We start from the raw sequence: 10228 nt of genomic DNA, 5'->3' as shown, positions 1-10228 counted from the left end.
TATCGTCCATTATCTCCACAGTGCATTTCACCTCCCTTCACCTCTCCGTCCTCGGAGCCAGCGAGGCTCGCATAGCACTTCACAACCCCCTCTCCGCCACGTGCAAAAAAAATACATCAGCTCCCCACACTGGGCCGGCAGTCGCAGAAAAATGCTGGGAGAAAAAAATCAGCATTCGTTCATATGTTTCAGATTCGCTTTGTGTTTGTTGACTCCTGCATTGTCAACCTTTTGTTTAGAGTTGATTTAGTAAACCGTGGCCCAGGAACTCTCTCAAGCCACTCTCTCATTTCCCAACAGAGCCCCCCCCGAAACGCACACACATACACAGACAGACACACACACACACACACACAGAGAAAAACACGCACACACAGACCCAACACACACACACACCCACATACATCCAACACAGACCTATCAGCAGGGCCATCTCTCTACAGCTGCTGGGGTTCGTCCTATCAGGAGGGCCGTCTCATCCAGCTGATGGGGTTCGTCCTATCAGGAGGGCCGTCTCATAAAGCTGCTGCCGGTGTTCGTCCTATCAGGAGGGCCGTCTCATACAGCTGATGGGGTTCGTCCTATCAGGAGGGCCGTCTCATCCAGCTGCTGGGGTTCGTCCTATCAGGAGGGCCGTCTCATACAGCTGCTGGGGTTCGTCCTATCAGGAGGGCAGTCTCATCCAGCTGCTGGGGTTCGTCCTATCAGGAGGGCCGTCTCATACAGCTGCTGGGGTTCGTCCTATCAGGAGGGCCGTCTCATCCAGCTGCTGAGGGCTTAATCCCTAAACCTCTGGCCCGTGGGTCCCCAACATCTGCAGGGGGGGGGGCAAGTCATGTGACCAAAATGTCCGCCTTCCGTCACCCCAAAAAAACTAATAAAAATGGCCGCCGGTGGGGGAGAAGAAAGGCGTCCTCTGAGGTGGTGGGTTCGCTGCCCAGCTGCCCGTCCACAAACATCACATGGCTCAGCGGGCAGCGATAACGGAGATGAAACCGGGGGGGGGGGGCGCCCAGACACTGGCCCAGTATCTCCCCGCCCACCCCCCCCCCCTCCACGGCGAGGTCACAACAGCCCTTTGGGCTTCCTGCCTCCACAGAGAACCCCCACATTCATCCACACGCACAACCCCCCCTTTATGCTTGTCCATGGGCCCAGTGTGGCCGCTGACTCATGAGGGGGGGGGGGGGGGGGGCTCGTCAGTTTGACAGTGGAGTAATTAAAGCTGGAGGGGAGGGAGGGAGGGGGGCGTGGGGATAGGTTAGATCGTGTTTCGCTACGCGGCGGAGGCGCATGCCTGAGCGGCGAGGAGGAGAGGAGGAGGACGATGAAGGACGGACGAGGAGCGGATGATCTCATGGCATCACGAGGAGGAGGAGGAAGAGGAGGAGGAGGAGGAGGAGGAGGAGGAAGAGGCCGGAGGCTGAGAGACTCATCACAACCGCTGAGTGTTTACGTGTTCAGGTGGATGGAGCTCTGTTGTGACGGGTTCATAGTATTCAGAGGCAGCAGTGGCATGCAGACATGAAGGTACTACAGTCACTGTAGATATACTAATATCATAATTACAGTCCAAAATGCCACGCCCCCTATTTTTTTTACTGTTTTGAAAGTAATTACGTTGTGAATTATTTAGGTTTTAAAATCATGATTGAAGTCGGCGTGAATTGAATACTTTTATGTTCCATAAATTCATCAAGAAGAGCAGACCTCAACATATGGGATTCATGGCTTTATCCCGTTCCCGGTCCAAAGACGTTCTCTGTGTTTGGATGCAGGGATGATCAAGACAGGCAGTGAGATGCTGTCAGATGCGCACACACACACACACACACACACACACACACACACACACACACACACACACACACACACACACACACACACAGGCAGAGTGTCAGGGCCTTCAATTCTCCTCCAAGGTGCGGACTCAGAGACCAGGAGTCTTCCTGATCAATAAACCAAAGCATCCCAACACCAAACGCTCCCAAGCGAGAGACCGGCGGCCTGCTTAGGATCCACGGTGCGCCGGAGCGCGGTGACGACGGTGACATTAGAGCCTGAACACGTGACGATAACATTATCATATCTTTATCTCCCGTCGGTGGCGGACTCGCTCCCCGTCTCCTGTCCCCGTCATGAATCCGTCTTGTGGACAAATCACTTCATGTGACATGTATATGTTTTCAGATGAAGTGTCTAATTAAAAAGCGTCCTTAAATTGGGGTTTGTGGGGGCCTCGGCAGTCCCTACAGCAGCTGGCCTTTCTGTCAGATTAATTTTACACCCTAATGGCCATTTGTAGCTCCAACATAAAAGTGATGAGCCATAACTCACTCTGCCGGCGTACAGCACAGCCCGAAGAGGTAAGAGCACTTTATGAATCGACGGCCTACGTGTACACACGCACACACACATGCACACATGCACGCAAGCACACAAACACACACGCACATGCGCACGCAGACACACACACAACGTTCTCACAACCTATACCACACATGCCTAGTTTATTTTGCAATTTCCTTCCGGAGTCATGTTTCCACTATAATGCAGTGTGTGTGTGTGTGTGTGTGTGTGTGTGTGTGTGTGTGTGTGTGTGTGTCCTAGATTAAGAGACAGGAAGATAGACAGATGGACGGATAGATAGACTGGAGGAATTGCTTACTGATCGCACACCCCGACTGTTTAAGTCATGCGACGGCAGAGGCAGAATAGAAAGCACCCGCCCTCATGTCTGTATGTTCTGTCCTGGTGCTTTTGAAGAGTAATTTCATGCTGGGTTCGGTTTCACGTGTCGCAGAGTTTTACTGCTGACTTAAACCAACAGAGAGACGATTTGTTTTCAATTGTGTTTTTTACCCTGAAATCAATCTCCCAGGGTTCTCTTGTGGAACGGGGCGGGGGGGGGGGGGGGGGGCGTTTGAGGCGCAGATGTTTGGTTCAGAAGCCGAGGGACCCCTAACTCGGCCGCTTGGCCCCCCCTCTCCCTGCTGTACAGTCAACCAATGGGAAAGAGCCGTTCAGCCGTTCCTCCCGCCCCCTGTTCTGAATGTCCAATAGGAGCAAGCCCCTCAGCCGCTCGTCCCGCCCCCTTGTAGTGTACGTCCAATGGGAGCCAATAGCTCAGCTGTTCCTCCCGCCCCCTTTACTGTTTGTCCAATAGGAGCAAGCCCCTCAGCCGCTCGTCCCGCCCCCTTGTAGTGTACGTCCAATGGGAGCCAATAGCTCAGCTGTTCCTCCCGCCCCCTTTACTGTTTGTCCAATAGGAGCAAGCCCCTCAGCCGCTCGTCCCGCCCCCTTGTAGTGTACGTCCAATGGGAGCCAATAGCTCAGCTGTTCCTCCCGCCACTGTTACTGTTTGTCCAATAGGAGAAAGCCCCATCAGCCGCTCGTACCGCCCCCTTGTAGTGTACGTCCAATGGGAGCCAATAGCTCAGCTGTTCCTCCCGCCCACTTTACTGTTTGTCCAATAGGAGCAAGCCCCTCAGCCGCTCGTCCCGCCCCCTTGTAGTGTACGTCCAATGTGAGCCAATAGCCCAGCTGTTCCTCCCGCCGCCTTTACTGTTTGTCCAATGGGATCGCGCGGCTCAGCCTGGAGGAAGCAGGCTGGAAGTAGGCCTCCGCCAGGCTGGCTGCAGCCAGGCGGAGGCCCTGCTGGGCGGGGGGGGGTGAGGGGCCCGAGGGCCCCAGGGGCCACGGCCTTCCCCCTCCAGCCGCTGAGGCTCAGGGGATCAGGGCGGCCCAGGACCAGGGGCCGGCTGTTTGATCAGCACATATTTTTTAATTGGCTCCCGGCACCCTGGGGTGTCGGCATCGCCACGCAGTCCGGTCTCCGACTGCACCTTCGCTAATTAAAATCATTAGGAATTCCAGGCGCATCATAAAGGATTAAATGAGATCTGTGTGTGTGTGTGTGTGTGTGTGTGTGTGTGTGTGTGTGTGTGTGTGTGTGTGTGTGTGTGTGTGATGTAGTGTGTGTGTGTGTGTGTGTGTGTGTGTGTGTGTGTGTGTGTGTGTGTGTGTGTGTGTGTGTGTGTGTGTGTGTGTGTGTGTGTGCGCGTATGTGTGTGAGTGTGTGTGCGTGTAGGCCTGAATGCTTGTGCATGTGTGTGTGCATGGATGTATGTGCTTGTGTGTGTGTGCGTTTATACTTGTGGGCGTGTGTTTGTGTGTGTGTGTTTACGTGTGTATAAGTGTGTGGAACAGCGAACGTGCGTGCTTTAATTGTTACTTCCTCCCAGCATGTTGTTGAGGACCGGTCTGAAGCTCCCGTCTAGCGATCTCTGCTGAAAACGATGATAGCGGAAATCAATTAACGCGTTCACACTCAAATTCAATTAATCCACCAAAAATAATTATATACATACACAGATCTGAACCGTTTGTGAACAACCAATAAATCCCTTGCTTAAAAAAAAGAATTCTAACAAAGAAAAAAGAAGTCAAGTATTATGTTGCCTAACGTTAAACTTATTTAATTACATCAGGGATAAAGACATCGCTATTTGATCAGGAACAAAGGGCTGTTTTTTATACGTGTGTTTTATATCCGGAACACAGAGAGCTAGGGCGAGTGAAGACTCAACCAATAAACACGATCCACATCCAGAGTCCAAACCTCCAAGGTAGTACAAACAGAGGACCAACAGTTCCCACAATGTACATTTACATTTGAGGGAATTTGCTGACGCTTTCATCCAAAGCGACTTACAACCATTCATGCACACATTCACACACCGACGGCGGAGTCAACCACACAAGGCAACAGCCAGTTCGTCGGGAGCCGTCAGGGTGAGGTGCCTTGCTCAGGGACACTCAGCCAGGAGGAGCCGGGGATCAAGCTTACGGTTACAAGCCAACCCGCTCTACCTCCTGAGTTGCTGCCGCCTTTCCACAACATGAGGAAAAAAACGATAAAACGTCAAAACGTTCAAAGAGTTCAAACATCGATATCCAACGACTCCGAGCGACCAAAATCCATGATCAATTCTCCGTCCCCCTCACCCCCTGAAACTCCCTCTGCGTCGCTCCAGGACAATGGCCTCATCTCATACTGTAGAAGCAACACAGAGCAGGGCCATGGTCCGTGGCTGTGATGATTGTGATTGATATTCACCAGCGCGCACAACACAGGCACACCACTGTTCACTCAGCCGCCGATTCAGCGATACACAACGCTTAATGGACAGGATTGTGCGCCAGAGAATGGCCACGGAACGGGTAGGCAGGCTCAACAATGAGCGACACACAAAACGACCCAAGGACGACAAAATGGGGAGACGAAGAGGGAGGCTGCGAATAACGGCGTTATAAATAACAGCGTTGCTATTTTCAGTAACAAGTTATCTAATTGATTGCTCTTCCCATCATTATAACCCTGTTACCGTTACTGCCAAAAAATGCGGCGGGTTTCTATAATTGGAGCTGTTTTTTCATCAGACCAATCAGATCTTTTTTTACTGTTCTTCCTTACTTAGGGGGCATGGTACAATTGCATAAATAATGACGATTGGCTGAGGTAGAGTATGGTTAGCCAATCAGAGGTAGAGTTGGTCAGGTGTTATTTACACAAATTCAAGTGAATCAACGAGAAACAGGAATGGTACATTAAAAAATGTACTTGAAAGTAACTCAATAGCTACTTTCCACAGTAACTAGTTACTTTTACAATTTGTAACGGAGTACCTCATTTAGTTACTTTTTGGGGGAAGTAACCAGTAGATGGAACTAATTACTATTTTAGAGTAACTTGCCATACACAGGGTTGGAGAGAAGCCTTTCCCTTCTCTGGGGAGTGCAGCCCAGTGAACCGGTCTTTTCCTCGACCGCTGCGGTCGGCCTCTGAGTGAGAGGGGTGTCGCTGAGGTACTGTAGTCGTTACGGCGATAAAAATAAAAATAAAAAGTACCACAGTATTATTTAAAGAGCCTTTGTTGACTCGTGTTTTTTCCGCTGTTATTTCCATTGGTCTTATGATGCATGGCGAGGGGGGAGAAAAATCGGCGCGCCTTTGGTCATAGCCGTCTCAGCCGAGGACATTCGCCGCATTGACTGTGAGCGACCGGCACCCACATGAAGGGAAGCCCTTATTTAGCGTCTATTTCCAGGGACGAGTTGAGGCGCGAGGGCAGCAGAGGGGCAGACACGGCCACGGAGAGGGAGGAATGGATCAGGAAGATAAGCAAAGGGTGGGGCGTCTGTTAGTAGTGATGCTACGTCTGTTAGTAGTGATGCTACGTCTGTTAGCAGCGATGCTACGTCTGTTAGCAGCGACGCTACGTCTGTTAGCAGCGACGCTACGTCTGTTAGCAGCGATGCTACGCCTGCCAGCAGCGATGCTACGTCTGTTAGCAGCGACGCTACGTCTGTTAGCAGCGACGCTACTTCTGTTAGCAGCGACGCTACGTCTGTTAGCAGCGATGCTACGTCTGTTAGCAGCGATGCTACGCCTGCCAGCAGCGATGCTACGTCTGTTAGCAGCGACGCTACGTCTGTGAGCAGCGACGCTACTTCTGTTAGCAGCGACGCTACATCTGTTAGCAGTAGCATAGACGCAGCATTGCTGTTATCAGGCGTAGCATCACAGCAATGCTACGTCTGTTGGCAGGGAGCTTCAGCGAGGGGACCTAGCTAAAGCTCGTTAATAACAGACGGCCAATGGCGTGGCCGTGCTGACATCGTGGATTGATGAGGGGCAGGGTGGGGGTGCCAGCGGGGGGGGGGGGGCCGGGGTGGAGATGGACCGGCCAGATGTGGAGCTGAGGGTGGGGTCGAGAGAGGAACAGGTCGATGGACTGTTGTGGTCTGAAGGTGAGGCGGCTCAGGCCAGACTCACCGTGGTCCTCATATAGAGGACACACGGTCACATTTTACATTCAGGGTGTTTAGCAGACACTTTTATCCAAAGCGCCTCACAATAAGTACATTTGTCAGAAGAAGGAGAAACAACAATATAGATCGCTGTCGGTACTGTGAGGATGTTAGAACCAAGTGCCAAGCACCAACAACCGCGAGGTGAACCCATTCCCCATATACAACAGAGATAGCTAGTATAAGATGCTACACAATGCTATGTACTATGTTCAAGTGCAAGGACATATAACACACAATTGCGTACATCAAGTGCCAGGATCTTCAACATAAGTGCGTGAGAGGGTTGGGGGTGGGGGGGAGGCGATGCGTGAACGCTGAACAAGTGAGGCTTGAGGCCCCGTTTACACGAAGGGAAAACGCAGATATTTCCACGCGGTTTGGCCTCTCATTTAAACGAAAATGCAGTTTTTATCACAGAAAACGATCATTTCTAAAAAAACTCCGGCCAAAGTGGAGATTTCTGAAAACGCTGGTTATGTGTTGTCTTGTCAATGGGGAGAAACGGGGTTTTAGGTTCTGAAGCGTCACATTATGCGCCAGGAAATGCCTAACGTCATAGAGTGGTGAAGTCACGCCCCTTCCGGTAGAGCTCATGGGACCTATGAGATCGAAAAATATGAATGGGTGTCAATGGAGAGAAAATAATTATTTTCTGGTCCCAGTCTTTATATGCCCTGGATTACACATGTGTTGTTTGTGGATTTAAATGATAATTTTTCATGCAAAGAAAACTAAAAATGTTCGTGAAGAAGTTGGATAATTGTAGGTTTTGTGAGGCCGCTTTGTGAACCACAGCTCTTCGCTGCTCTCGACGCATATGATATACGTCACCACACCCGCACTTGGAACTCGGCACAGAGATGGCGATCTCTCTGCTCCACTTTTTTTCAAGGCGAGGATAAAAGCATAGAAAGAGGTGAAAACCACTATAAGTCGGGGCATGTGGAGAGTTTTAGGCCCTGTCCACACGAAGCCAATTTCATGGCGAAACCGCAAAGGTCTTGTACGGTTCGGCCTTCCGTCCACACGAAGCCGGCGAATCCGCCGACCGAAACCGCAAACTTCTGAAACCACCCTCGGAGGTGGTTTCAAATCTACCCGGTTTCGTTTTGGATTTGTGTGGACGCCTGAAACCGACTGAAACCGTAAACCATAAACCATGACGTCATCGCCCCACCCCTCGACCCTCTAGCCAATGACTGTTAAGCCTGCGGAGTCTCAGAACTCACAACAACAAGGATTTCTGTAGCAGAAGCAGCGCCCCTTATGGGCCTGGAATGTGTACTACAGCGTTTCTACAGATCTACCCGGTTGTTATTTTTGAAAACGGAGGGGGGGAAATATTCTTTTCTATAAATACCCTGCTACGTATAAACGTGGCCTGAGTCTATTGTTGAAGCTGGTTAACTCTACGCACACATGTAGAAGGAGTGGGCCTTTATCCAAACACACAGCCCCTCACACATGCTGAGACTTACATGCTGCCTGCTCCCATTGGCATTGCACACATGGAGCTGTTTTGAATCGTGGATGCATCCGTCCCTCTTATTACGTCGGCGGCAAAGGCCCTAATTCATACTGACTGCTACAAAACGGACTGCCTTCTCCCGAGAGGCAGTAGCCACCAGATTTAACTCCTACAAAACGATCTGAGGAAGGCTGGAGCTCTGGTTATTTCAGGACGCCCCCTTGTGGTCGGATACCGCACGGCAGGGAAGAGGGCGCCAGAATAGATTGAAGTCAAACGTGCAAGAGGGAATATTACATGTTTGGCCACAAAAAAAAGAGGAAAAAACGGAAGAAAATAGACCAACGTCAAAAGCTACCCCTCCCTCCCTCCCTTCCTCTTTTTGCTCTTACTTCATCTTCGGTTGACTCGACGTGTCCTCCGCTGGCAGCGTGCGGGGCTCAGAGCTTCTCCCTGCCCGGTAGCTGATCAGAACCAGGTGGGTCGGGCCTCCATGTGCTCTCCATGTGTGCAGCAGGATGTAAATGGATTCAATTAGATCCCAATGCACAACCTGTCAGCCAGAGGAAGGTGGCAGACTTTCAAAGCCCATTAGATTATACGGAGGGGGGGGGGGGGACTCGAAACGACTCGCGCTCCAGAGCTGACTGTGCGCTTTTCATGTGGTCCGCAAATTCTGTCACTCACTTCGCAGGTCCCTCCCCCACATCGCCGGTACTGGATTTGATTTATTATTTTTCTTCTTTGGAGTACCCCAACCCGGAGCCTTCCCCCCTGTGGGTCTGTCTCTCCCCCTTCTCTAACGCAAACACAAAAGCACACACACACACACACACACACACACACACACACACACACACACACACGCACACACACACACACACACACACACACACACACACACACACACACACACACACACACACACACACACACACACACACAAACATAGGCATGTCTGTGTCTACAAACATGCTAAACTTTGTGCAAACACACACACTCACTCACAAAGCCCCCCCCCCCACACACACACACACACACACACACACACACACACACACACACACACACACACACACACACACACACACACACACAGATAGGCATGTCAGTGTACGCATGCTAAACTTTGCGCACATACACATAAACACACACACACACACAAGTGCATAGGCATGCACACACATGCATAAACATGAACATAGGCATGCCCTTGCACATACACACAACACACACACACACACACACACAAACTCAACACCACAAATGAGCCCCATAAATCTGTTCTGTCCTCAGACGTGTGTCTGTCTGGACGGAGGCTCGGGCCTCAGTGCAGGACAGACAGGAGCTCTTGTAGCTTCAGACGGCACATGGCTCCCCCGTCATGGCTGCTCAAACCATGCCCTAAATGTTAAAGACCGCCATCAAACCCCTCCGAGTGTAACAACCTTGCCTCTGTTTTGATTGGCTGAAAATCGGGCGTGATGTCCATTTACGTTTCCCAGTCGGCATTTTGACAAACCGAAAGGCTGGGGGCCGATCGCTGCCCGGCAACGGAAGGCCCGGGTACAACGCCGGGATCACGACAGCAACAGGGGGTGGGGGGGGGGGTATGGGAGGTAGAGTGGGTCGCCTGGCAACCGGAAGGTTGCTAGTTCGATCCCCGGCTCCTCCTAGTTGAGTGTCGAGGTGTCCCTGAGCGAGGCGCCTCACCCTGACTGCTCCTGACGAGCTGGCTGTCGCCCTGCGTGGTTGACACCGCCGTCGGTGTGTGAATGTGTGCATGAATGGGTGAATGTTAGGCAGTATTGTAAAGCGCTTTGAGTGGCCACAGGGTGGTAAAGTGCTGTATAAATGCAGTCCATTGACCATTAACTACTGTTC

The 10228-nt window shown here is 51.4% G+C and overlaps 1 long non-coding RNA gene across 1 annotated transcript; it reads right to left on the bottom strand.

Moving 5' to 3' along the window:
• Positions 1 to 700: 700 nt before the first annotated feature.
• On the bottom strand, positions 701 to 8874 carry LOC130378039 (uncharacterized). The gene is made up of 3 exons (XR_008894450.1): positions 8737 to 8874; positions 4235 to 4289; positions 701 to 814 (listed from the first exon to the last, which is right to left on the bottom strand). It is a non-coding gene; the product is annotated as an uncharacterized LOC130378039 (long non-coding RNA).
• Positions 8875 to 10228: the final 1354 nt, after the last annotated feature.

This window comes from Gadus chalcogrammus, unplaced genomic scaffold, assembly GCF_026213295.1.
Source record: "Gadus chalcogrammus isolate NIFS_2021 unplaced genomic scaffold, NIFS_Gcha_1.0 GACHA057, whole genome shotgun sequence".
NCBI classification, from domain to species: Eukaryota; Metazoa; Chordata; class Actinopteri; order Gadiformes; family Gadidae; genus Gadus; species Gadus chalcogrammus.
The sequence above is the reverse complement of the archived record's forward strand: the minus strand, read 5'-3'. Positions and strand labels throughout refer to the sequence as shown.